This window comes from Microcaecilia unicolor, chromosome 2 (assembly GCF_901765095.1).
Source record: "Microcaecilia unicolor chromosome 2, aMicUni1.1, whole genome shotgun sequence".
NCBI classification, from domain to species: domain Eukaryota; kingdom Metazoa; phylum Chordata; class Amphibia; order Gymnophiona; family Siphonopidae; genus Microcaecilia; species Microcaecilia unicolor.
Genome location: NC_044032.1, coordinates 553,677,851 through 553,705,065, shown reverse-complemented (window position 1 = coordinate 553,705,065; position 27,215 = coordinate 553,677,851). Strand labels below are relative to the sequence as shown.

The following is a 27,215-nucleotide window of genomic DNA, read 5'->3' as shown; positions in this document are numbered from 1 at the left end:
AACAGTTCCCCCACAACTTTTCGTTATGGGTATTTGCGATAGAGAAGAAGATTCACCACAGCTTTTGCACACAGTATTTCACTTTTATTTTTGTTACATTTGTACCCCACGCTTTCCCACTCATGGCAGGCTCAATGTGGCTTACATGGGGCAATGGAGGGTTAAGTGACTTGGCCAGAGTCACAAGGAGCTGCCTGTGCCTGAAGTGGGAATCAAACTCAGTTCCTCAGTTCCCCAGGATCAAAGTCCACTGCACTAACCACTAGGCTACTCCTTTTTTAAATAAAGAAATGGTTCACATATGAGATATCAGAGGATTGGAAGGTTGTTGTTTTTAAACCCAGTGATTGAGAACATAACCTCTGAGATCTTTTCCCTCCACCATTAGATAGTATATGATTTAATTGCATTTTTGCACAAAATTAGTTTGGTGGGCCATCGCTGGAATTAAAACAGTACACTAGTTGGTTGCAACTTTTGAAGAAAAAATATTGCAATGGCTACAACCCCAATACCAGTATTGGTCTGGAAAAAACAATCGGAGGTAGGGAGGTAGTCAATCAGCACTGCTGAAAACTCTTTTCTCACAAATTATAATAGCAAGAAATAAGCATAAAAGGGTTATGAAGAGAGCAATGCTTTGCTTTCCTATTGGTGCAACTAAGTTGAATCTGCATTTAGGGGCCCTTTTACCAAGGCAAACCATCACTACCGCCAGGCACGCCCAGGCATCCTGCGGTAGTTCTGGGTTTGCCGCACTAGAAAATCATTTTTTCAGGTGCAGGGGTGGACAGTAGGCATTCTCAGTGGTAATCGGGCAGCACAGGCACATTAAATGCATCCAACAATCCAAATCGAAATGAGGGGATCAAATATTATATGCTCAATCAACATCACACTCTTAGTGTATAAAGAAAAGGCCTCAAGAAGCTCCCGGCTATATATACTGTAGCTCACAGGGGCTGGGCTGCTTCATCATCGGCCTCAACCTTTCAATTATTCAAATTGTATATTATCTTCAAAATTCAAATCTATATATGTGTTCTCAAAAAACTAAGTCAAACTGTGTCAAAAATTCTTATACACTCAAAAATTCTACCAATTACTTAGCTTCTCAGAATCAGGTCCTCTTAACTACGAGATTTTCCTCAACGCTATTCATGACCACCAAAAACTGATTCAGGCAGACTCTTTTTTAATAATTGGCTTTGAACTTTGGTACATTTTACCATTTGCACTGACAGTGCCAACTTTGAAGAGATCCTGCAGGGCGGTTAAAGATGCTGGTTAGTTGCAAATCTGGCAGTATTATGTGCAGCACAAGCATAATGCTTGTTCAAAATTTCAAGTCTGTATCTTTGTTTGCATGGAATATTGGTCCAAATATGTTCTGATGAGTCGCGACCAATTTTGATGCACACTTTGAGTCAACTTGTTTGACTGGATTTTGCATCCATAATGTTAAAATGTATTTCATCGGAATTAGCATCAAAAACTGTGCAGGATTTGAATTTTTTAGCCATTCTTATAAATGTGTTTGGATTTTATTAGACCCCAAAAATGGCATTTTGGTAAATGTCGCGCGCTCATGGACTGACAGCCTTTCAGAAAAGGGGGTCTAGATCTGCAACTATTGCTGTTAGAGACCTCAAATTTTGGGAAACTTCGTTTAACACCTGACTCGTACAACAGATAAAATTTGAACAAAATTGGAGACATGATGGTGGGAAGGTTTAGACCACTTGGCATGGAATGACCCTCAGTCCAACACTAACTCCCTGCCTCCCATATCTTGAAGCTGATTGACTTGTAATTTCCTGCCTCCTACCCATAACCATTCTTCAGGACAGTTTTCAAAGCCACACTCTTGTCAATTGGCTGAGTGAAGTATAAATAAAAGTATGGAACATATAGGGAAGACATTCCCTGGGAATGTTTTGGACAGCATCAGAAAATAATGCATATAGATTGTATTCTGCCCATACTGAAAACAAGTGAAAATGATATATTTTTAAAGTGTATATATCTTGTCAGAGCCCAGAGATCATTAGACCAGATAAATAGCCATAGAACTGTCCTTGCAATGAGCAATATAGAGTCAATTAAAAATTCAGAATTTATATCATAGCCCTGGCATACAATGTCTATTGGTTGTACCAGGGCAAACTTGCACGCTGTAGATGTTAGTGTGTTGGGGCTGTTGTGGCTTTGAGGCTGTGTAGATGGTGGTGGGAGAGGCCAGGCCCTACACAACATGGAATGCTGGGATAGGAGACCAGGCAGCCCTAGAAACAAGAGTTGCTTGACCTATGGGGGCAGGGGACCTGGGTTAGCAGTCAGTAAGGTGATCAATCTGAATAAAAGTGTTGGAATTGAGGGGAGTGGGACTCTTACGTTAAATTTCACTGAAAGTCAGCTAGCAGAATATTAAACATACAGTTTGTGTGTTCAGCTTTCACTTTTTTTTTTTTTGAAGGACATTTTTTTAAGTGATTTTAGCATACAGTCTTATATTTGACAGTATGTGGTTGATAAATATACTCCTTGAGAACTGCAGTTAATGTAGCTCATAAGAATAGCATGTTAAGTTTGCATCTGTGTCTCAATGTTTTTCAAGTAATAAATCCTTTTTATTATTACAGGTTGTCTTGTATTTTGCTATGCTGTAAGTTAGATTTCTGAATGCACCACTTAATGCAGCTGTTCATTGTAGCAAAATAACTTGCCCACTGGGATGTGTCTTACATTTTACATCTTTCACACATGAAGCATGACATGTGGCTTTGCCACTATTGGGGTATACATTGATAGCATATGTTTCTCAGTTGAACGCTACCACAGGTAATAATTATGAAAGGCATAGCATGATACTGATAGTAAAGTACAGTAAAGGTTTACGGTTACCACACAGTAAGTGCCAAGTCTGTAACTGTTATGTGTGTTCCCTTCATCTTCCCATACAGTTACCATACAGAAAATACCTTTACTGCACTGTTGTCTGCATCGGTGACAGCTTGCGATAAGGCACAGACCACCCCATTCCCCGCCCATAGCCTGCTCTACTCCACAAAATGCAGTTAACCATATAAACCGGTGTATGCTAACTTTCATGCAGTTACTGCTTACCACACTTTAGTAAAAGTGCCCCTCAGAGAGCACCAGAGCACAAAATAAAGTTTATGAATAGCCACAAAAACTACTACTATAGCGCTGCCAGGGTTACGCAGCGCTGTACAAGTTTAACATGGGGAAGGACTGTCCCTGCTCAAAAGAGCTTACAATCTAAAGGTTACAAACTATGTAGTCAGTGTAGGTATCATGAGTGGGGAAGGTGGTTATGCGCCAAAAGCAAGGGAGAAGAGATGGGCTTTGAGTAAGGACGAAGATGGGCAGGGAGGGCGCATGACGTATGGGCGCGGGAAGGCTGTTCCAGGCATATGGTGATGCAAGGCAGAAGGGGCAGAGTCTGGAGTTAGCGGTGGTGGAGAAGGGTACAGATAGGAGTGCCTTGTCCTGAGAGCGGAGGTTACGGGTGGGAACATAAGGGGAGAAAAACATATACAGAGCATTGTTTCTAAAGTAGTTATTTTGTAGGCGGTAAGGGCTCACGCACTAAGAAAACATGCTGATTGGTTACCATATATAACAATATAGCTGCATTAACCAATTAGCGCAGAATGTGCTCACTCTCTGCCCCCAGACACAACCTCTGCACCAAAACACAAATGTTATTTTTTAGCACATGGCAAAGTTACTGTGGAATGCCTCGGCGTACACCACGGTACACCATTTTATGCTGCGGTAAGCATGCATTAGTGCTTAGTATACAAGGGCCCCTAAAACTATCAAATAAAGCACTGGGAGCTGATAAAGTGTAGTAACACTATACTTAACCTACCCCAGATAAGGTGTCAAGAATCCAAGAATTGTCTCTTTTCAGGGAAATGGGGACCCACTTTTACAGAGAGGTCGATTCCTCCCCGTCTGGTCCTGGTTCTGGCACATAGAAGCCAAATAGGCTTTTCTAAATATCAACTGTAAGAAAAAAAAGTTTGGCTGCCATATGGGGTGTTTTTAGATCTTTCAAAAGATATCTACAGCAGGCTGAAAATGATATTCATCCATGCAGTAGCTGGAGGTAGAATAGTCTATCCTCTTCAGTATAGGGGTTCACAGAATCCCTGTTGGCACTGATTGATGGTAATTTATAGTCTATATATTTGTCTTTTTTTTTCCCTTAAAACTCCAAATAAATGTACTCCTCCCCAGTTCAAAAATAACTGTATGTGCTCACTCCTTCTTGTAGCTGTGGTTCCCTTGGTTATGCCCAGATAGAATCCCTACATAAGCAGTATAGCAGCAGTTTTGCACACTGGCACCTCATGTTAAGTGCCACAAAGGGGAGCTTTTAGCGTCAGTTCTATGACGGCTTAAGGGGCATGACAACTTACGACAGCTCAGTTACTGGAGGAAGTCGATGCACCTAAGTGTGCCATGCATGCACACAACTGATAGGATTCTATAAGTTAGAAACATTAAAAATATAGTAGATAAAGACCATATGGCCTATCCAGTCTGCACATCCATGCCATATACTCTCCCTATCATTCCTTAGAGATCCTGTGTACTTGTCGCAAACTCTCGTGAATTCAGATACTGTTGTTGTCTCCACCATTTTCACCAAGAGGCCATTGCACGAATTCACCACTCTTTCCATGAAGAAGTATTTCCTCAGGTTACTTCTAAGTCTATCCCCTTTCATCTTCATCCTATGCCCCCTCGTTCCAGAGCTTCCTTTCAATTGAAAGAGACTTGCCTCCTGTGCATTTATGCCATATAAGTATTTCAATGTCTCTATCATATTTACCCTTTCCTGCCTTTCTTCCATATTGAGATCTTTACACTTTATGATGAAGATCACTGACCATTTTAGTAGCCACCCTCTGGACTGACTCCATCCTGTTTTTATCTTTTTGAAGGTTCGATCTCCAGAATTGTACACAATATTCTAAAGTCTCACCAAAATCTTATACAGGGGCATCATCACCTCCTTTTTGCTACTGGCATGTTGCTTGGTACTCCCCTTGACAGCTGTGCGCTAAGCAAGTTGGGTGCACTGTTTACAGCATAGGGCTTAGCACTTACACACATAACTGCTAATTATTGGCACCAATCACATGCATAAGTGTTAGTATTTTGTTGGCACTTAAATGTAGGCAACAGCATATATAATTACCTTTTATTTATTTTATCTAAGACTCTTCGCTTGGAAAAAAGATGGTTGGAGCAGAATGGGTAAACGCAAATGATTGTTTACTCTTTCAAAAAGTACAAAGACTTGAAGTTACATAGAAGTACATTTAAAATAAATAGGAGAAAACATTTTTTTATTCAATGAACAGATAAGCTCTGGAACATGTTGCCAAAGAATGTAGTAAAAGCAGTTAGCATAGTTGGGTGTGATACTGTGAGCCTTCCCAATAACACAGCTGGACAAGGTTGTAAACATGAAATAAGTGCTTTATTAAACTTCAGTCTGTGGCCTGTTACTTCAAAGGCCCAGGAACAAAGGTATTCTCTTTATTTCAGAGAACAAAGTCTTAACATGGCCATGACTGGGAGGGCCCAAGCACAGGCTGTAGCTTGTGATTGTCATGCCCCAAACACAGTCTGTAAGTTGAGTTTCCAGGTCTGGCCCTAACAAGGCTTACCAGTCTTCATATCAAATGCTGGCTTACCTCAGCCAAGCTAGACATAGGTCGTTCAGGCTATTTAGATGCTTCACCTCTTACTTCCCTGGGCCTCATTAACTCCACTCTGGCTCTGCCTTTTATACTTCCTGGTTCCTGTCCTTTTGGTTCCACTCTTCCCATATTACTTCCTCCCTGGGTGTGACTAGTGCTTTTAAGGGGCTCAGAAATACCTGAGGGAGTATTCTTAGGAGTGAGGGGCGGTGTTTGAAAAAGTTTTGGGTAAGTTCCTTGAAGTACAGTTCATAATCTTTTATTAAGGCAGACTTCAAGAAAGCCACTGCTTATCTCTGGGTCGGTGGCATGGAATCTTGCTGCTTCTTAGGATTCTGCCAGGTACTTGTGAACTGGGTTGTCCACTCTAGGAAACAGCATACTGGGCTTGCTGGACCTTTGGTCTGACCCAGTATGGCAATTCTTATGTTCTTTATCCTGAGGAGTGGCCTAGTAGTTAGTGCAGCGGACTTTGATCCTGGAGAACTGGGTTTGATTCCCACTGCAGCTCCTTGTGACGCTGGGCAAGTCACTTAACCCTCCATTGCCCCAGATACAAATAAGTACCTGTATATTCTATGTAAACCGCTTTGCATGGAGTTGCAAAAACCACAGAAAGGCGGTGTATCAAGTCCCATACCCTTTCCTTACCTATTCCTTTTCCTTTATCCTTTATTTGCATTTACTATACCACTTTTACTGATACACAGAACCAAGCTGTTTACAAACTAAAAACAGAAGAATCAGAAAAAGTACAATTTTTGGATAGGATAGCAGGGAAGCAGGCAAAACAAGCAGACTCGTGACAGCCAAAGGAAAGGAAACATGAGGGAGCACAAGAGGAAAGGGAGGGGAAAAAAGGGAAAGGTATAAACAGATTAGGAAAAAAGTGGGATCACTATTTCTAGGCATCGAAAGCCTGCTTTAAAAGCCAGGTCTTAATAGCTGTTTTAAATTTAGGAAGAGAGAGTTTACAACGGATCTCAAAAGGAAGAAAATTCCAAGTTTTCAGGTGCCAAAAAGTTAAAGGCACTCCGTCTGGTGCACTTATGTCTAGGCAATCTATGGACAGGAAGCACCATACGTTGGTTATTAATGACGTGAAGCAGCTGTGAAGGAGAATAGGGTGTGGTTAGAGATGAAAAATATGACAGGAGACCAAGTCATCAAAAAGCTATAAAAGCAAGAAGGAGAACTTTATATTGAATGCGAAACTGTACAGGCAACCAGTGATGACTTTTGAAAAGAGGAGTGACCAAGTCATATTTCCTAGCATGACAGACCAAACAAATGGCTATGTTTTGAAGAGTTTGCAGCTTTTTGAGTGCGGTATGTGGTAAACCAGAAAAAAATAACATAGTACCATTGTTGATGACGCAGATAAAGACCTGTATGGTCCATCTAGTCTGCCCAACAAGATAAACTCATTACATATGGTATGTGATACTTTATATGTATACCTGATCTTGATTTGTCTTTGTTGTTTTGGGGGAACAGACTGCAGAAGTTGTCGTCGAAGCCTGTGGAAAAACTCCACTCCAGCCCATCCAAGTCTATTCAGCCATGATCAGGGCACAGACCATAGAAGTCTGCATAGCACTGGCCTTGTTTTCCAACTTCTGAAGCTGAATCTGTCCAACCACGATCAGAGCACAGACTGCTAAGCTTCTTTGGATCCATTCCTTCTAAACAGGATTCCTTTGTGTTTATCCCACACATTTTTGAATTACAAGTTTAAGAAGTTTCCATTACCGTTTGCATCTTCACCACCTCCCGTGGGAAAGATTCCAGGTATCTACCACCCTCTTGGTGAAAAAGTGCTTCCTGACATTATTCCTGAGTCAGCCCCCTTTTGACCTCAATTCACGTTCTCTAGTTCTACCACCTTCTCGTCTTTGAAAAGTTTGTTTGCGGATTAATACCTTTCAAATATCTGTATCATATCACCCCTGTTTCTTCTTTCCTCCAGGGTATACATGTTCAGGTCAGTAAGTCTCTCCTCATATGTCTTACTAAGCAAACCCCATACCATTTTCATCACTTTTCCTGAACCACTTCGTCTTTTTTACATCCTTAGCAAGATACGGCCTCCAAAACTGAACACAGTACTCTAAGCGGGGCCTCAACCAACAACATGTACAGGGGCATCAACAAATCCTTTCTTCTGCTGGTTATACACCTCTCTATGCAGCCTAGCATCCTTCTGGCCGCAGCTACTGCCTTGTCGCATTGTTTCATTACCTTGAGATCCTTGGACACCATCACCCCAAGGTCCCTCTCCTAGAGCCGAGCTTTCCAATCTCTCCCATCCTATCCGGTACATCTCTTTTGGATTTCTGCACCCGAAGTGCATCACTCTGCACGTCTTGGCATTAAATTTTAACTTATCAAATCACAATTAAACAGTACAGTATGCCAATAGCTAAATGAATACAGTACAACGTGCTGCAACATCAGACTCCGAACTGGATTCAACAGCTTTCAACAGCAGCACGGCCACGGAGGACGAAGAAGAGAACAATTTTAAAGACCTCGGGTCGGCTGGCGGGGGTTGGGGTCCCCCGCCAGCTGAAGAAATATTTTTAAAGGCAGCGGCAGGTGGAAGCGGACCTCGGCTGGCGGGGGTTGGGGTCCCCCGCCAGCAAATGTAAGCAACGGCAGCGGGGGAGGGTTGACGGCGGTAGGGGGGGTCCAGGGCCTGTAACCTCTGCTCACAGGACAAATCCCTCCTCTCAGTACCCTTCTCCACCACCGCCAACTCCAGGCTCCGCTCATTCTGCCTCGCCTCACCCTATGCTTGGAATCAACTTCCTGAGCCCTTACGCCAAGCCCCCTCCCTACCCATCTTCAAATCCTTGCTCAAAGCCCACCTCTTCAATGTTGCTTTCGGCACCTAACCTTTATACCTTTCAGGAAATCTAGACTGCCCCTACTTGACTGACTATACATTTGTCCTTTAGATTGTAAGCTCCTTTGAGCAGGGACTGTCCTTCTATGTTAAATTGTACAGCGCTGCGTAACCCAAGTAGCGCTTTAGAAATGTCAAGTACTAGTGGTAGCAGGGCGAAATCTGCGGGGGCCCAGGCCCCTGTGTCCCCACGCAGATACGCCCCTGTTTAGTACATAAAGCAAGTATTCTATAACCCATATGTGTAAATGTGGTCTTTCCCAGTATGGCAATACTGGTACACTTCATAGGCTTGACCCAAACTGAAAGTGCTTATGTACTTAAATTTAAAGCAGCCAAAAATAAACTGGCTATTTAGTGCTGGTCACCGGAAATGGCCCCTATTGAATATCCGGGCTGACTGCCGACTGCAGGATTTATCCAGGCTCCTTCCTGTGATCTGAATATCGGCCTCTATAATCTTAGCAAGCCAAGGGCGCTTACATGTAGGTACTAAGTTTATAGAATTAGGGGGCATATGTCTTGGATATAAATTGTTAATGATGAATAAAGATTTTTTTTAATCTAGCATAGCTCTTCCTCTTCTTACTTCCAGATTTATAACCCAGTCCTATTTCATCAGTCCTGTACCTGAGACAGTGGAGGGGAAAGTGACTTACCTAAGGTCACAAGCAGTAGGAGAGCGAGATTAGAACCCCTGGCTTTGCTGGTTCTCGGCTGCTGCTGTACCTACTAGGCTCATCCTCCAATTAGACCGTTATTCTGGCATACCATGTTCTCTATTTGTTACCAGAATGAAAATTTACTTTGGAACTTTGATGTACACCGTACCACATCTACAGAAGTTGTCATTTCTATTATGCACATGGATGCAGTAAAATCTGCTCTCAAAAACAAAAAAGGTTTTTTTTAATCATGCTAGCATTTCTGAGGGTCTTCATAGAGATTATGTGTTTCTTTTATGAAATTTCTGCTTTACACTTAGCCTTTCAAATTAATTCATGCTGTGCATAGCAAAAAAAAAATCCCAACAATAACTGGGGAAATCTGACAGTGATATCTGTAATGCATGTTTATCTTTCTGCTGCCTTGAAGGATCCTATTCCTTGCTAGAAACTCAAATATTGCTGTGCATTTTTGTTCAAGATACAGATGGTTTCCATTTAAAGTAATAAGGTTGGAAGTGTGCAGGGAAGTCAGGCTCTAGTTTGGGTAAAAGTTGCTGGTTCAGGCTTCAACAATAGTAGATGAGAATACTAAATAAAGGTTCCTATTTCCCTGTACATTTTGGGCAGGAAATTGGTTTTGGCTTTGTTTTAATACAAAGATAGAAAGCACTGCATAATCAGAATTCCCTACAGTTGTTCAATATTGCGCTGTAGAGTAGTATTCCCTAATCAAAGCCCGCTAGTCTCTAAATCATGTCAGCTATATCTCTGTTTTGATTGGAAGCATAAGCTATACCATTGCGGTCTCTAGAGAGACCAGACCTCTGCAGCTGTAGAAAGCTGGAACTATTTGCTGATATTATTCAAAGGAAACCAATCAAGACCTTCAAGAAATACTAGCAAGATATTTTAGAAGTTTGATGAGCAGATCTTAAGTCTCTCTTTATATATCTATATCTATATCTATATAACACACACATATGTCAGGCTTCTATTGCTTCTACTACTCATACATACACACACAAGCGTTAGGCTTCTACTACTGACTCATACACACATACACACATACACGTTACTCATGCATACATACATACACACACTTTAGGATACACACACATACGTTAGGCTTGTACTACTCACGCATACATACACACACACACACACACACACGTTAGGCTTGTACTACTCACGCATACACACACACACGTTAGGCTTGTACTACTCACACATACACACACACACGTTAGGCTTGTACTACTCACACATACACACATGTTAGGCTTGTACTACTCGCATACACACACACGCACGCATTAGGCTTGTACTACTCACGCATACACAGACACACATACGTACATGTTAGGCTTGTACTACGCACACACACATGCAAAGTTGTAAGGGGCCAATATTCAACGTCATTTCTCCAGGTAAGAGAGGCTCCTACCTGAGTTAGTACTAGTAAGAGGGATCTTCAGTGGCACTAACTAGGTGGTGCTGATGAATATTTCTCCCTACTGCCATGGTGACGCCTCTAGATAGTGCTAGGGCAGTCTGTGGTTGGAGCTTGGGTGGAGCCAGCGGTTATCTGGTTAGTGGCAGAATTCAAATCGCTAATCATGTAGCTTTCCAGATAAACTTAGGACAGCAAAACTGTTGTTCTAACTTTATCCAGCTAGCTATCTGATTAGGGATCTGAATAAGATTACAGACTGGTTAGCAAAATACCTCAGTGCTGACTCTGGATATTTAGCGCAGCTGCTATCCAGATGCTATTGCTGCATCTCTAGATATAGATTTTTTTTTTTACTGCGGCACCTAGCATTTAAATAAAATCCTGACAGTCACAGGCTCAGTATCGAAGGGATGGTTCATAAAGTTAGTGGAGATGAAGTCATAGAAACCTAATTATTTTAATAGTCAAAAGAGCAATTGTAAATTTGCAGCCTGTTTTCTACCCTCTTATAAATGAAGAAAACAATGTAAAAAAAAAAAAAAAAGAACTAGAAGGTGTTTAAAAGTATTAAATGAGCTCTTAACATTTCTTTCTGTGCAGAATGTTTTTCTTAAACCTTTTCCCAAAGACCTATTTTGGTAATGCCGATATGTAATTGCTTGCAGTTCAAAGTTCAAGGTGCCATTAGGTGATATCAGAACATTGCGACTTGGGTGGGATGTAAGGATACTTCTTCCAGCTGCTTCACTATTGGAAGCTTTGAGGGGAGGTCTGGCAGCGCTATAGAAATGCTAAGTAGTAGTAGTAGTAGTAGTAGGTTTGGAGAGGACTGAAGAGGTTGGTTTGTTTTAATGGGCAGGGGGGAGGCCTAGAGGGTTCTTTTACACAGCTTACCACATACCTGCAATGCACACAAGTTCAGATGTTAGGAATGGTGCAGTGAATTGAGGCCACAGGATGGACACTTGTTCAGAACCTCCAAGGATTACCAGCTAATAGTATGCGTGTACTGTGAGGTATGCAAACTAACATTACCATTTCATATGCTTTACCCAAGCAGTTGACCTGAATTTTAAATGGTGATAAGATGTAGTATGGAAGGACACTAGACATCTACGGTGTGCCTACCAAGCCAACCAGCACTGCTGGTAACACACTCGTCTACACTAAGGCTACCTCTGCAGGCCCGCTGACAGAATATCACTAAAAAACAAAAGCTTGTGAAATGGAGTCAAGCAGTATTGTGCCAGTGGGAAAGACTTCATACGCAGAAAGCCCAGGATATATCTCAACAGCATCACGCATGAGGAAAGGGATGTCAACTGTCATCAGTTAGTGTTCAAGGGCAAAGCCCTTGTGAGTGATATCAGATAATAATATACAACATCTGGCTATAAGATGGGAGTGAGAGTGCAAAGAGTTAAGGGATAAGAGAGCTAAGGTGTGTAATTATTTACTGGTGGTCTCCAAATGATGAGATGTGTCTAGCAGACTCAGCCGCCTGCAAGGACTCATCATTAAAGCACCTGGTGCTCCTGGTCAGTGAGTGGATGTCCTTGGCTGACTTGAGATCTGCCACTTGCCTTCCTCTTAGCACTGTGCCTTAGTTACATCTATTTTCTTTTCAAATATTCTGTGTCCCTATTATAATGGAAGATGAATTGCTTTGTGGCTGATCTCCACCTATAGTTTTTTCTTCATATAAAAGTTTATTCTCTGACCAGGATGTTCAGAGACGGTTCTGCAATTTTAACGACCCTGTCACCATCACATCCACTTCTCTAGGACTGAAATTAAATTTTATGGTTAGAGTCTTCTGCTTGGATGCCTTGATTATCTGTCTAGCAGAAGAGATATCAAGGATTCTAAAATGGCCAAATCCCCATATAAAAGGACCTTTTAGCCACATGGAAAAGGCAGCACTTTGTATGCTGGCAGTTTGCACATGTTTCTTTGTAAAATGGCTGGCAGCTGTGCACATGTATCTTATCATATCTGTGTGTTATATGAATTTTAGAAAGGGCAGTCCACACATATCCAACTTACACACAGTTCTAACCTATTTCAGAAAGATCTGTCCCCTTTTACACCTCACTAATGTGCTTTTTGGGTTATAGTTTTACTTTTGAAAGAGCCATTACCTGTAGCTGGTATTGTTAACGCCTCTCCCCTAATCTCGGAGCCTCATTTTCAGTCAAACCAACATCGTTGGAATGGTTTTCAACTTCAATGTGTGCTATTTGCCTGTGTGGGTTGGTCAGGAAGCTGCTACTTTACTCATGGTAAGGGTATAGGCCCAGGCTCATGCAATATGTAGGTTGAACGTGCCAGGGATATGTGTGGTATGCAGTAAAGGGGATACTGTGACATTTCTTGTGGTTGTGTTTCTTCTAATACAACAGTGGGTCAAATACCACATCATGTCTGCAAGCAATCTTTACACCTGTGATATTGTTCACACAGACCCTGGGTGCACTATGTAGGGGGTAGGGAGGCAAGAACATCTTATAGTGTGTTTACTGTGTATGAATGTTTTAGAGAAGGCTCCCAGGTCTACTTTGTAAATGGAGGAGGAGGGGGGCTAGACTGTTCATAGTATTTTTATTTTGTACAGATATTTTAGAGGAGGCCCCAAAGGCTGCTTTGTAAATGTGTTTGTATGGGGAGAGGGGAAAGGATTTAATGTACTCCAGTATTATTGGGCTATGAAATGCATGCGCCTATGTTTATATAGGTTTGTAAAAACATATAGGGGGATTGGGTAGAATAACTGCTGTTATGTTGATCTTGGATCCAGGTGTGCATTCTGCATACAGAGCTGTAGGCTGTCTGGCATTGTCTTGTAATGGATATGGGGCATACAGTGGGGGAAATAAGTATTTGATCCCTTGCTGATTTTGTAAGTTTGCCCACTGACAAAGACATGAGCAGCCCATAATTGAAGGGTAGGTTATTGGTAACAGTGAGAGATAGCACATCACAAATTAAATCCGGAAAATCACATTGTGGAAAGTATATGAATTTATTTGCATTCTGCAGAGGGAAATAAGTATTTAATCCCTCTGGCAAACAAGACCTAATACTTGGTGGCAAAACCCTTGTTGGCAAGCACAGCGGTCAGACGTCTTCTGTAGTTGATGATGAGGTTTGCACACATGTCAGGAGGAATTTTGGTCCACTCCTCTTTGCAGATCATCTCTAAATCATTAAGAGTTCTGGGCTGTCGCTTGGCAACTCGCAGCTTCAGCTCCCTCCATAAGTTTTCAATGGGATTAAGGTCTGGTGACTGGCTAGGCCACTCCATGACCCTAATGTGCTTCTTCCTGAGCCACTCCTTTGTTGCCTTGGCTGTATGTTTTGGGTCATTGTCGTGCTGGAAGACCCAGCCACGACCCATTTTTAAGGCCCTGGCGGAGGGAAGGAGGTTGTCACTCAGAATTGTACGGTACATGGCCCCATCCATTCTCCCATTGATGCGGTGAAGTAGTCCTGTGCCCTTAGCAGAGAAACACCCCCAAAACATAACATTTCCACCTCCATGCTTGACAGTGGGGACGGTGTTCTTTGGGTCATAGGCAGCATTTCTCTTCCTCCAAACACGGCGAGTTGAGTTCATGCCAAAGAGCTCAATTTTTGTCTCATCTGACCACAGCACCTTCTCCCAATCACTCTCGGCATCATCCAGGTGTTCACTGGCAAACTTCAGACGGGCCGTCACATGTGCCTTCCGGAGCAGGGGGACCTTGCGGGCACTGCAGGATTGCAATCCGTTATGTCGTAATGTGTTACCAATGGTTTTCGTGGTGACAGTGGTCCCAGCTGCCTTGAGATCATTGACAAGTTCCCCCCTTGTAGTTGTAGGCTGATTTCTAACCTTCCTCATGATCAAGGATACCCCACGAGGTGAGATTTTGCGTGGAGCCCCAGATCTTTGTCGATTGACAGTCATTTTGTACTTCTTCCATTTTCTTACTATGGCACCAACAGTTGTCTCCTTCTCGCCCAGCGTCTTACTGATGGTTTTGTAGCCCATTCCAGCCTTGTGCAGGTGTATGATCTTGTCCCTGACATCCTTAGACAGCTCCTTGCTCTTGGCCATTTTGTAGAGGTTAGAGTCTGACTGATTCACTGAGTCTGTGGACAGGTGTCTTTCATACAGGTGACCATTGCCGACAGCTGTCTGTCATGCAGGTAACGAGTTGATTTGGAGCATCTACCTGGTCTGTAGGGGCCAGATCTCTTACTGGTTGGTGGGGGATCAAATACTTATTTCCCTCTGCAGAATGCAAATAAATTCATATACTTTCCACAATGTGATTTTCCGGATTTAATTTGTGATGTGCTATCTCTCACTGTTACCAATAACCTACCCTTCAATTATGGGCTGCTCATGTCTTTGTCAGTGGGCAAACTTACAAAATCAGCAAGGGATCAAATACTTATTTCCCCCACTGTACGTATGGCTATGATACCTTTGACTTCATACCCCTTGTGCCTCAAACCTTGCAGAAGTTTGAATGACACAGCACAGAAATAAATGTATGTACACCCTTCACCTCTGGCCTCTTGTATCTAATTCAGTAAATAAGTACAGTCACTATAACTCAATACAATAATAATATGTGAGTGGAAAATGTGCTCAGTTCAATCCTAATACATCACTACAACCTGTGCATATTTAGATGGTTAGACAGGAGGAACCATCATTGCACATTCAACTGTTCCATAACCATTTGCATGTATATTCATTCATGCCTACCCAAGCATATAATTCAGTTTCAAAAGTGCTTATCCATGAACGGCCATAGACATATCATATGTATCCTACATGAACAGTAATCCACCCCAGCAAAATAGCATTCAGTACTTATCTCTTAGCTCTTACATGAAGTGCCCTTTCTCAGCTCAGGTGCTCCATTACTCCCGTCCCATGCAGAACTGAATACTACCCATGTGGCGAAGCTTTAAAATCAGGGCTTTTTTTGAGGGGGTACTGAGTACCGGCACCTTTTCCATTGTCTGCTAAAATTGACCCATGGACCCCAAGTTTTAATGAAAAAGCTCAGGCTCTAGACACCAATTCTGCTTTTCCATAGATTCTGTGACTGGTTGCAGGGGGCCTAGCTATTGTGGGGTGGGTCCCTCAGTGATCACACCACTCATCATGGGTGGCCTAGCATTTGAGTACTGGCACCTTTTTTGCTAGAAAAAATGCACTGTTTAAAATGTAACGTTCAACATTTCCTTAGCGTTTCCTTGACTTGAGTTTCACCAGAGTTTCTACAGAAATTAAAAAGTATATAACAAAACTAAGCAACTAATACAAATATACTACTAAATGAAAATACAAAACTAGGCTCACATACTTAATACATAACATATCGGACACCCTTCCTGTGGGAGACAAAGCCAAGCACATGCTCCCAATGCTGCGTGATGAAATCACCCGCAGACCAAAATTTAAGCCAGTAAGCTGCTAGCACCACACCTACTATTTAGCTAATCAATTTACAGCCAATGTCCTTGTTCAAACCATTCAGATGAATGGTATTCCATGAGCAAATAAATCTGTTCCTTACAAACAAGGTATTCAGTAAAGGAACCACCACGGGGCAAAGAGACCATCAACAGTACCACAGATTGCAAGTTCTTAATATCATGATTGTGATCCTTCCTGTTTGCTGACAAAGGAGCTTCAGGTTTGAAGTCTTTATACTTCTAATGTGCACTTTAATCTTACAAGCCATCTGTCCAATATATAGCAGACCACATGGGCAATAGATACAATACACCACTCCTGCAGAGTTGGTCTGTTCTCCTTCGCAAATAAAATTTCCAGGTGGAATAAGGAATCATAATCCAAGTTTCTTCAATGGCAAATTGGCAATAAATGCATTTGCCATGCTTTAAGTGGCCTATTTCCCCTTGTTCAGCAGCCATCGGAGTGGAGAGCAATTCACCCAGATTTCTGCCCCTATGATAGGCAAACCTAGGCACTTCCCTCAAAGAGGCATGATATCCCAGAACATGCCAAAGCCTCATAATCAGGGATCGAATGCCATATGCCATGGAGGAGAATGGCAACACACACACCAGCAGAGTAGACTGATCCCGTGGACAAGGTTCAAGAAGCCATCTTCTGTCTGCATATACAGCCCATTTATAGGCTTTCTTTGTAACACTAATAGGATAGCCCCATTGTTGAAATAAAAAAAAACATCCGTGTAGCATGAAATTTAAATTGGTCCAAGGAGGAACACAGTCATTTGAGTCGAAGAAATTGACTAGTAGGGATATTGTCCCTCAGATGTCTAGTGTGAAAGCTGGATGCATAAGCATATTTCGATCCGTGCCCTTCCTATATACAGTGGTATTAAATTCTCTCACCTCTGACAAAGAAATGGCTATATCCAAAAGGTTAATCCGACTTGTGTCCCAATGAGCATTGAACTGGATATAAGTATCTAGCTGGTTAATATATCTCAAAAGTCCCTCAAGTTCATTAGCAGTGCCTTTCCATATCAGCAGAATGTCATCAATAAAGCACTTCCACACAACAATATAGCTCACATACTGGCAATCATACCAAATCTGTCTTCAAAACGAGTCGTATAGAGGCAATATACGAAGGCACCGCCGCCCCCATAGCAACTCCCTTAATCTGAAGGAAGAAGTTGTTTTTGAAAACAAATTAATTATGTTTTACAATTAATTCAAGAAAATTGTTTATTCGCATAAAAAAATGACCCAATAAACAATTTTCTTGGTATCCTCATTCATTCTCCTCACTTTTTTGTCTTATATCTCACGGTTTTGTGAGGGTTCTTACCTCCTTTTTGTTTTTCCTTACAATTAATTCACTCATATTATTCAAAAGGGTCAACTTCTCCCCAGAAATAGGCGCTTTGAGACAAAAAAAATGATCAATTGTCTGCAATGCTTCACCCTGAGGGATGTTAGTGTAAAAAATAAAAAATGTCAATTATATAAAATGCATGAGAAAATACATGAAAGTAAATTGTAGATACCTCTCTTATGTGCAGATATCCACGTGGACACTGATGGCACTATTTTTTTCATTGCAATTGTTATATGACTTTATGAATGTGATGTGTTTTCTGTAGCATCTGTAAAGTGCTGAGTGCATCTTTTATGTTTCAACATTTTTTATTGATGACACTTCAAAAGAATACATCCAATAACATGAATACACCAAGATTCAAAGAAAACACATCCTCATGACAAATGAGGGGAGGTGGGGGATAAAAAAATGTTAAAAGCTTGATGGGTGCATCTTTTAGAGCTGGATAAATGTTAATAGCTATGATGTTGGGTTGAAAATGTATTCTAACATTTTGCAACTATAGTTTTATTAGTTTTTGTGATCCACTTAGTATGTATTTTATTTCAGAAAGGCAGAATACAGATTTTTAAATTTCAGTTTGTAATACTAGGAAAAGTGGTTCTTTGTGAAATATGCACTAATTTTCAGTATAACAAGGGAGATTTTTATAAAGGAAACAAATATCTGACTATGAAAGTGAAAGCACATACAGACTGTATAGAAACAATGTTTTAATTAAAACTATTAATTATTGTGTGCATATCTGGGTCATGGATGTATTCAAATTCACACTTACAGTTCCACAACAACTCTTACACTTCATGTTTTAATTGTATTAATCCTCCACACTGCCAAAGGCTTTCTTGTGGAAGGAAACTTTCTTGTTGGGTAAGAGTAACATATCCAGACAGCCTAATTTGCTCTTGGCAAGACCAGAATTGACATTACTCTGAAGGGTCAGAAGTATAATAAATAATGCATAGTTCCCTGTTTGCTAAGGCTGGGTTCAATTAGCCAGAATAGTTTTTCTTTCTTTCTTTCTTTCTTTTTTATCTTCCTTAAATTTAGCCTGAGACAAATCTAGATGACACATAAAATTGATGTTTTATAGAAACAGGGGCCAGCTGTGGACCAAACTGGCAACCACTGTGCTTTTTCCTTTTTGCCCCTAGAACAGGGAGCCAAGTCTTGAATGAGCCCAAAGTAGGAAGGCTACCCTGTACAGTTTTTGCATCCTTTTTTACAGAACCTTCCTAAGAGAGAAAATGTCAAGACTCCTCCCTTAATTCTGAGCTTTCTACTTCCTCCAAATGTTAAGGCTTTAGTTCTGTTGGGTTATTTCCTCAGAATGGGTCACCTCTTCATTATTTCTGACCAACACTACTCTGGAACAGGGATGTCTATAATGTCTCAAGGATGTTAGCAGGATGGGAACATCAGGGGAAAATAGAAAAGCAGTGGGCAAAATAGAAAGGAGATATTGTAAGGGTTATGAACCTGAAAATATAAGAGGTAAAGGAAACTGCTGTGGTTTTGAAAGAAGTAGCTGAAAAGTTAAGGAAAAATAGGTCAGCCCTCATAAACTACAAATTACAGAAAGAGGAAGGCAAGCAACAATATATGGAAAAGCTGGAAAAGTAGTCAGGAAAACAAAGATACAAATGGATGAAAAACTAGTGAATACAGTAAAATGGAGGTTTTATTTCTTCAGATATGTTAGTTACAGGTGGAAGTGGAAAAGTTAACATTGTGAGATTCAAGGTTGAAGGGGAGGAAATATACAGGTTGACGAGGAAAAAGCAGAATGAACAAATATTTCTGTTCTGTTTTCATAGATGAAGGAACTCTGAAAACAAACACAAATAGGAATAGAAGTCTACCCTTGAATGATTTTCAAAACACTGTTTGAGAACTAGATTAACTAATGTAGACAAGTTGATAGGGTTGGATGGGATATGTCCAAGTTTGTTGAAGGAACTAGGGAAGTTCTGGCAACTATACTTCCTGACCTTTTCAACAGTTATTTTGGGAGTAGTACCAGAGGACTACAGATTGGTGGATTTGGTTCCTGTCCTCAAAAGTGGAAATAAAGAGGAGGTTGGGAACTACAAGCCAAGTTAGTCTTACCTCTGTGGTGAGTAAACTAATGGAAACACTATTAAAACAGAGGATGGTGCAGTTTCTGAAATCCAGTGACTCACAGGATCTGAGATAGCATGATTTTACTTAGAGGTAGGTCTTGTCAGATGAATCTGACCAATTTCTTTGACTGGATGACCAGAGTTGGATTAGTGAAAAGTGCTACATGTGTCGTACTTAGCGTTCAGCAAGACTTTTGTCATATTTCTGCATAGGAAACATATAAACTGAGCCACTTGGTATGGGCTCTAAAGTGATTGACTGGGATAGAACCTGTTTGAGTGGGAGGTGACAACGGGTAATCGTAGATAGAGTTCACTCTAAGGATAGGGCATTAGCAGTGATCATAAGAACATAAACATAAGAGTAGCCATACTGGGTGGAGGAGTAGCCTAATGGCTAGTGCAGTGGGATTAGATCCTGGTAACCTGGGTTCAATTTCCACTGCAGTTCCTTGTGACCTTGGGCAAGTCACCTAACTCTCCATTGCCCCAGGTTAAAAAAAATTAGATTGTGAACAGGTCCCCTGCATATAATGTGTACAGTGCTGCGTACATCTAGTAGCACTATAGAAATGATTAGCAGTAGAATAATCTAAATAATTATTTCTATACAGGAAGGGGTGATGGATGCCTGGAACAGCCTTCTAGTGAAGAAGGTGGACACAAAAACTGTATCGGAATTCAAAAACATAATGGACAAGCACAGGAAGGGGTTATAGAGTTTAGTAGCTGATATGAATGGGAAGACTGGATAGACCATATTGTCTTCATCTGCTGTCAATTTCTGTTTCTGTTTGTACACATGGAAAATTCCTTTTATAAAACTGTACAATGGCATAGGTGTGTCAACAAGAGAGCACATACTTATACAGATGCTGAATGTAGCATTATCAAGGGCATGGGTTAATCAGGGCAGATGTATTTATAAAATCTGCAAGTTCATGTAGAGCAGCATTTTTGAACCGGTGTACCGCAAAGAATGTCCACCTCATGCTGTGATGAAAACAGCCTCGCTCTGATGAACAGCTGAGACGTGCTCAAGTGTGCCGTGATGTACATGCTCCGAACAGCTGAGCGGAGTTACCGCTTTACCGCAGATTTACCGCTGGGTTCGGCCTCCCTCCTCCTCCAATTCTACTGCATGTCCCTCCTCCCTGATGCACTGCCTCCCAGTGATTCCAAGTCAAACGATGGTCTCTGCTGCTCCTCATCCCCACCCCCATGCATATCATCATATGAGGAGGACCATGATTGGCCTGTTCTGCTGCTACACTGCCTACCACTGCAAACCACACAGTTTAATAGCGTGCCCCCAGGTCGTGACATTTTGTGGGTTTGAGAGTGGCAGCGAGCAGTGTTGTGACAATTATTACTGGGCGAGCAAGTAGTGTAAGCCAGGAGGAGTGAGAGTTGAGAGGAGTAGGAGTAGGGAGCGAGGAGCAAGGAAGGACTCCAAGCAAGAGGAGAAAAGCAGTTGGAAGGACTCCAAACAAAAGGAGAAAAACAGTTGACTGTTGTGAAGGATCCCTCCGCTCCTTTAAGGGAAACTCTGGCCTCCGGCCCGTTTTATATATGATAATCCACCGGGATACAACACTCTGTAATCTCCAGATGTGCCCTCTGACCTGGGGTACGACAGCAGCACTATTTCAGCACAGCTCCTGAAATATACAGTCAGGAGAATAACTCCAGCAGTTTCAAGAATGTAGTTCCAAAAACAAACAGTTCAAAAAAACCCCAGTAGTTTTTAATAATGCAGTTCCAAAAGCAAAACAGTTCAGGAATCTCAACAGCTTCCAAAAATGCAGTTCATAAACACCCAGCTCAGAAATCCCCCATCTGCTTCAATACTGCAATTCAACACAAACAGGGCATGAATCTCAGCACTCACAATGATGCAATTCAAAATAAGCAGTTCAAAAACAAAACCGTTCCAAAAACAAGCAGTTCAAAGAAAACAAGCACTTCCAAACAGGCAGTTCAAAAACAAGTAGTTTAAAAATCCCACCAGCAGTTCAAAGGGAGAGAGCCTCCAAGGGTTCCACCCTTCTCTGGCCTACTCTATCTCCTGGCTTCCTCCCACTTGACCCCGTCACTTCGTGGCTCCTCCACGATAGCCACTGCCTTCCTTTTTTACTAAGACCCCGCACCAAGCGGTTACCTGCTATTTGAACTTTTCACCTTTGGATCTTGCCAGAGCTGCAATATCCATCGGCTCCTCTTGCCTCACTTCCTCCTCCTCCTTTTCTTCCCCCTTCCATTCCATTCCATGGGATCCTTGCCCCACCCATTCTCCAGCTGATCCTCCTCCCCCTGATTAGTTCTGCTCAGAGGCTCCCCCCCCCCCCCTCCATTCCTGGCTTCCCGACCGTGTCTTGGGTTTCACCTTTACCTGCCTTTCCCTTGGGCTCAACTGGGGGCTCCTGGGATAGGAAGTCTTTGATTCTGTTGTAAGACTTCCTCAAGGGCTGCTGGGAATCATAGTTTTTACCCTGCCTCCAGCCCTCTGGGGAAAATGATCTATGCCTTCTCCTGACACATGGAACTCCGAGAGCTAAGAACCTGGGTTGTCCCCTCCTCTGGGCCTTATCTTCTCCTCCGCCGGTACCCCCCCCCCCCCTTTCTCTGTTCTCTTATCCCCTTCTTCACACTGTGTAGCAGCAGAACAGGAGCAGGAGGATTCAAACTAAGAAGCAACTTTGGAGACTACCGGAAGGTGCTCTGCCCCCAGCCTTACCCCTAACTATGACTTTCAGCTCTCTATTGCTGGGATTGGCTGCGTGCTGCCTTTCCTCTCCAGCCATATCTTGTCTGTCCCTTTCTCCATACACTGGAATGCCTCTCAGTCTCAAGTCTCTCCCCTTCCACGCCCTCCCACCCCCCCCCCCCCCCATGTTTTGCCTGGTGCCCACCAAATTGCCTTCCCTCTCCAGCCATGTCTCTGTCCCTTCCAAACACCCCCCCCCCCCATGTTGTTACAGCACTTTCTTCTGCTTTCCCTTCGTGTCTGTGCCTTACATTGCCATCCCTCTCTCTGCCCTCTTCTCCAAATGAATGCCAGACTGTCTCTCAAGTCTCTACCCGCCTCCCATGTACAGCATTTTCTTGTGCTACTCTCCCTCCCTGTCTTCCCTCTGTTACTGAATCTCTCCATGAGGCAAAAGACAGAGATGGCTGGAGAGAGAAGGCAGTAGCACACAAAGATGTTTTCTTTTCATGAGTCTGGCCTAAGAAAAACTCCTGTAACCCTATGCTACCAGAGGAAAATTGATTTTTCTTTTCTATAGCCAATTCCTTTGTAAACCTCAAGGAATTAGCTATATTTTTTAATTTAAACAGTCATTTTCCCCTACCTTTCCCCTGGGCATCTAACTTATCCATTCCCAGGAAGTGGCATGGGGCTGCAGGAGACCTTTTAACCAGTCCTAGTTTGGAATTTACTTTCCAAAGCAGTGTGGGGTATGCAGTCCTAATTCTACCTGTTGAAAAAATCAGTGCTGCAGGTCCCATAATGCATGAGTAAATAAGTTTGTTTGAAATGCTGAAGTGGATTCAAATGTGAAACTGGGTAACTTGATCTGCTTCCCCATGAACTTGTTAAGCTGCACTTTTTTTTTTTATACAGTAAATCTTGGAGATTTGGGGAGGGGGTGTTGATCCTTGATCTGTATTTTCTATTTCTGATTTATAAACAACAGTTGTTACATATTATTCCTTTTGATACTAAAACAGTGTAAATATAAAATCATAACTATTTGAGGCTTGTTTGGATGGGGAAAGGGCTTGTGAGTACGAGGCTCTTTTTTGGCACTGATGTAGTGAAAAAGACTTAATTTCCCTTTTATATATGATCTGTCTTGCTTATAAGATTTCTTTATTTTGATGTAGTGAGCAATATAAGTCAATTAGAGTGAACACACATTAAATACATGGTTCAAAGTAAAGCAGCATTATTGAGAACCCCTGTGCTATTATTGACTGTTCTAGAGCACTCTAAATGGCTGGTCCTCACTATGCAAAATACTGTCTGGTGACAGCTGGAGTATTTCAGTAAATTCTGTTCTGTATTGCCATTATATTCAGAGGTTTGAAATGTTCTTGGTGCTCTAGCTTCTGTTCCTCATGTCAGAATGGTATTTCTGAGTTGCCTGGATGTTGGATTGGAGCCAGGGCCCTTGTTCTGCTCTGCAGTTTTGACCATTCAGAGTTGTGACTTCTTGGTGGTCAATTCTTGTTAAATTATATCTATCTATCTATCTATCTATCTATCTATCTATCTATCTATCTATCTATCTACACACACACACTGATGGTGTGCATTGACAATTTTTGCGCCTTCTAAATTTGCCACAAGGTGGAAAAGGTTAAAAATCACTATTGTACAGAGTATACTGAAACCTGCCTTGGAGCAGGTGTAAATGTGTGTGTCAGCATTTATGTGCTTTTGGGTCTGGTTCTGGGAGGCTATTTATAAAGGCACATAGGTGCCTATCCTGCTTATTTTCGAAAGAGATCGCCAGCCATCGTCTGTCACAAATCGGGAGATGGCCGGCCATCTCCTGAACCCGGCCAAATCGGTATAATGGAAAGCCGATTTTGGCCGGATCCAACTGCTTTCCGTCACAGAGCCGGCCAAAGTTAAAGGGGGTGTTTCGGAAGGGTATGAAAGGCGGGACGGGGGCATGGTTATGAAATGGCCAACTTCGGCCGATAATGGAAAAAAGAAGGCCGGCTCTGACGAGCATTTCGCTGGCTTCACTTGGTCCATTTATTTTTAGGACCAAGCCTCAAAATATTGCCCCATTTGACCAGATGACCACCGGAGGGAATCGGGGATCACTTCCCCTTACTCACCCAGTGGTCACCAACCCCCTCCCACCCAAAAAAAAAATTTTTTGTAAACATTTTTTTGCCAGCCTCTATGCCAGCCTGAAATGTCATACCCAGCTCCATGACAGCAGTATACAGGTCCCTGGAGCAGTTTTTAGTGGGTGCAGTGCACTTCAGGCAGGTGGACCCAGGCCCATCCCCCCCCCCCACCTGTTACACTTGTGGTGGTAAATGGGAGTCCTCCAAACCCCCCCCAAACCCACTGTACCCACATGTAGGTGCCCCCCTTCACCCCTTAGGGCTATGGTAGTGGTGTAGAATTGTGGAGACAGGGCCAGTCTTAGGGCGAGGCGACCGCATAGGGCCTCGCGCTCAAGAGGGCCCTGCGCGGCGCGCCTGAAGTCGCCCTGCCCCGACCGCCTGAGCTCCAGTCCCCCCTCCCGAGTTCCTCTTAATTTTAAAAGTTACCTCGTCGACGTTGGGTTACAGCGGCCGGCAGGTAGCAGCAGCAGTGAAAAGCGTGCGATCTGCTCAGCGCTTCGGGAGCCTTCCTGTCCCTCTCGCAGCTCTGGTCCCATCCTCAGGGCCCTCAGAGAGGGAAAGGAAGGCTCCCGAAGCGCCAAGCAGCTCGCACGCTTTTCACTGCTGCTGCTACCTGCCGGCCGCTGTAACCCGACGTCGACGAGGTAACTTTTAAAATTCAGAGGGGGAGGGTGACAGGGAGGGTGTAGCAGTACAAGTGTGGTGGGACTGGAGGTGCAACTTGTAAATTTCCCAGCTTCTGTTATTCACTATACTGTGCTGATAGGAAGAGAGGACTGTAAACAAAGTAAATTCCTTTTGACCTGTGCAGTCTCCAGTTCTGCCTACTGTCAGTACTTGATGCTTAGGTCCTGATCTTCCAGATCACCAGATCTCTTTGTTTCAGTTTGGATGTTACTACTACTACTACTATTTAGCATTTCTATAGCGCTACAAGGCGTACACAGCGCTGCACAAACATAGAAGAAAGACAGTCCCTGCTCAAAGAGCTTACAATCTAATAGACAAAAAATAAAGTAAGCAAATCAAATCAATTAATGTGTACAGGAAGGAGGAGAGGAGGTTACAAGTGGTTACGAGTCAAAAGCAATGTTAAAGAGGTGGGCTTTCAGTCTAGATTTAAAGGTGGCTAAGGATGGGGCAAGACGTAGGGGCTCAGGAAGTTTATTCCTGGCGAGACAGAAGGCGCGAAGTCACCCCTTAGGATGTTCTGAAAAGATAAAGATAGTCCCTTGTATGCAAGTAGCAAATCGCAAGTAACTGTGAGTGCTGCCACCTGTGTGACAGTTCCTTGGCAAACTATTAGCAGGGTAGTTTGCTTTGCCTTCCACAGTCATCATTCTTACTCCCGATAAGGAGGGAGGCCTTGGAGCTGGGAGGGAGGGGGGCCTTGGAACTGGGTGGGTGGGAGGGAGGGAGGGGGGCCTTGGAGCTGGGAGGGAGGGAGGGGGGGAGAGCCCTGGAGCTAGGGGCCTTGGAGCTGGGAGGGAGCTCGGAGGGGATGGCCTGGGAGCTCGGAGGGAGGGAGGGAGGGGTGGCCGCCCTGGAGCTCAGAGGGAGGGGTGGTCAGCCCTGGAGCTAGGGTGGGGGTGGAGCTAGGGTAGGGGTGGGCTAGGATGGGGCCCCATCAAATTGGTCTGCATAGGGCCCCGCACTTGCTAAGACCGACCCTGTGTGGAGAGTGGGATTTGGGGGGGATTTGGGGGGCTCAGCACCCAAGGTAAGGGAGCTATGCACCTGGGAGCAATTTTTGAAGTCCACTGCAGTGCCCCCTAGGGTGCCCGGTTGGTGTCCTGGCATGTGAGGGGGACCAGTGCACTACAAATGCTGGCTCCTCCCATGACCAAATACCTTGGATTTGGTCGGGTTTGAGATCACCGGCATTAGTTTCTGTTATCGCCGGAAACCAATGCCAGCCATCTCTAAAGCCGGCCCAAATGCTGAAATTTGGCCGGCTCCAACCGTTTTATCGAAACGAAAGATAGCTGGCTTTCTTTTTTCGATAATACAGATGGCTGGTGCCGTTCGATTATGCCCCTCCACGTTGTCTGTATTAAATAGGCTTAAAATAGGGGCTTTTTAGACTTCACACATGGGTGTCTTGTTATAAAATAAGGCATTCATTGTTCTTGGCCATCTTGTTTGTCTCATCCTTGATGCTTACATCCCTAGGAAGAGGATTAGCCTAATTGCTAGAACTGGAGGCTGAAACTAGGGAAGCCAGGGTTCAAATCCCACTGATGCTGCTTGTTATTTTGGCAAGTCACTTAACCCTCCATTGCATCAGGTACAAACTTTGATAGCCCTCAGGGGCCAGAAGAAAATACATACTGTACCTGAACATAAACCTTGAAGTACTGAAAAAGGGTGTGAGCTAAATCCAGACCCCTTTATCCTCCCCATCACATTTGCTCCATCAAATGTCTGTATTAGTCTACCCAGAAGCATAATTCACTTATGAAAATGAAAAACTGAAAAATTTATGAGAACTATTAAACAAGTATAGAAGACAGAGCAGTATAAATTGTAGGGATACTATGGGAAAGTGTGTTGAATAGGCTGAAGTAGTACTGGAGTGATGAAGC

At 42.9% G+C, this 27,215-nt stretch overlaps 1 protein-coding gene across 2 annotated transcripts in view; it reads left to right on the top strand.

The window, feature by feature from the left end:
- SCFD2 (sec1 family domain containing 2) overlaps positions 1–27,215 on the top strand; it is a 642,339-nt gene that overhangs the window by 429,932 nt on the left and 185,192 nt on the right. The gene's annotated exons all lie outside the window — the stretch shown is intronic.